Raw genomic sequence first — 2,333 nt, forward strand, 5'->3', positions numbered from 1 at the left:
AAGTTGGTGTGCACAATATTCTTTGGCATATGGACAACATCAGGATTATTTAAAAAATATATTTAAATTATTAGCATTTTAAAGAAAATCAAAATAAAGTCATTCTTATACACTGTGCTATTCCCTGCTCCCATGCCTGTTATACTCTATTCTTCTTCCTACAATGCATTCCTTGCTAAATCTCTAAGTCTTTAAAATCCTATTTAAATGTTTTTTCTTGTATAGTTTCATCTTTGTCACTAACTTATGTTTAATATTAAATGTAAGTTATTTATGCGTAAAGTTATTATTTATTATTATTACTTTTTTATTTTAGGGAAGGGTCTACAGGGTGTTCAGGGTCTCACTACTAGATCGGCCTCATAATGATCCGCCTGTTTACAGCCTCCCAAGAGCTGGGATTACAGGGGTGCACCACCATGCCCAGTCTCATCTGCCATCTCAACATGTGCTGGAGGCAGGGCCGGTGCAGCTGGCCCAGGGGATTGAACTCCTGGTCCCTATGCCTGCTTGCAGGTGCTTTAATCCGCTGAGCTATTTGGCCAGCCCTGCTACTATTATTTGTAATATTTATCATTGTATATGACCACAGTTATAACCTTGCTATAGGCTATGAGATTATTAACGACAATGACTTTGGCTTACTTTCATCACTTGGCACTGTGGCTGGTGTATATTGTTTGATAAGTGAAAATGACTTATTTCCCCAAAATGGTAGTTAGCTTATCCTTGATCTCTCTATGACATAGAAAAATTCTAAAAATTTGTATTTTTGTTACTTTTTTCCCTAGAAATGTAAATAATCCCATAGTTTCTAATGCTTATGAATACGCTAAGGAAAAAAAGAAGTCAGATAATCAGAATGGGAAAATAAAAGCTGGAGATCACCCACAACTGCACTCATCCTGCTGTAACTTCTGCCAACATTTTAGAATCGATCTTTTCAAGATGAGAAATTGAGTTCATGAGCAAATCATTTTGCAAAGCATTTCAGTCTCTGCCTTCTTCTTGAATATTGCATGTAGATATTAAAGACTCCAAACTTTACTGTAATGAAATAATCTTTTCTACGTATGGTACAGGGTATTGAACCCAGGACTTTCACACTGGTTTATATCTCTAAAACTTTTTACATCCTCAGAACCATTTTTTGTTGTGCAGTATTACAGACATGTGCCACCATACTTGGGTAAAATTTATTAAATGGCTTTATTGTAGTATAATTTATATACCATGAAGTTAATTTAAAGATGCATAATTTAATGGGGCTTTTGATATGCTTCTAGATGGACAGAAATGTGCAACTACTACCTCTATTTCTATATCACTTTCACTATTCTACAAAGAAATTCAGGGGATTTACTTTTTTTTTTTTTTTTTTTTTTTTTTTGCAGAACTGGGGATTGAACTCAGACCCTTGCTCTTGCCAGGCAAGCGCTTATTCTACTGAGCCATCTACCCGACCCCTCAGGGGATTTACTTATTCTGAACATCTAAATAAGTTCTCATATAAAGCATGGTCTTTTTTTTTGTATTTTAATTTTGGTTTGGTTTTGGCTTTCTTTTTTAAGACATGTTCTTACTGTCTTTGACTCACTGTAGCCCAGGCTAGCCTCAAACTCACACAATCCTCTTTCCTCAGTTTCCCAAGAGCTGGGGTTCCACTTGTGTGCCACCAATCCTGTGCAATACATGGTTTTCTGCTATTATACTGGAGCTTCCTCAAGGTAGCATAAATCAGTTATTCATTACTTTCACTGATGGATAATATATCCCAATGTATATTTTTGCGTATGACATCAATTAGTTGATGAACATTTAGTTTTATTTCCCTTTTTTTACTATTACTATTATGAATAATATTGACATGAATATTTATGTACAATTAATTTTATGTTTGTTGGATAGCAGAACAAGGTTGTGGCCTTATGCCTGTAAATATGTGGACCTTATAAACTACCACTTAGAGAGCAAGCTGTCACTGGGAAAAAAATTGTATTAGCTAAGTCTTAAATTGTTTTACTCCCACAAATAATGCATGTAAATTATATAAATGGAAAGTCATAATCTATGAACTATAATATTACAAAAGTGCTGATTGCTTACCACTTTATAATATTTCTAGTACGGAAGAGAGGATGTCTACATTTTTGTGCTCCAAATGAGAAGGAAAGAGTTATAAACAGATATATTCAATATCAATCATCTTCATTAAAAGGAAAGCGAGGTCACAGTGAAAGAGGGCACAGTCACCACTTCGTGTCTTATAGAAAAGGGAAACTTTAATCTCCAGTTCTATTCAGAACATTGACAAACTCCTGGGAGCAAGATTA

Source organism: Octodon degus, unplaced genomic scaffold, assembly GCF_000260255.1.
Source record: "Octodon degus isolate 3935 unplaced genomic scaffold, OctDeg1.0 scaffold00002, whole genome shotgun sequence".
Classification (NCBI taxonomy): Eukaryota; Metazoa; Chordata; class Mammalia; order Rodentia; family Octodontidae; genus Octodon; species Octodon degus.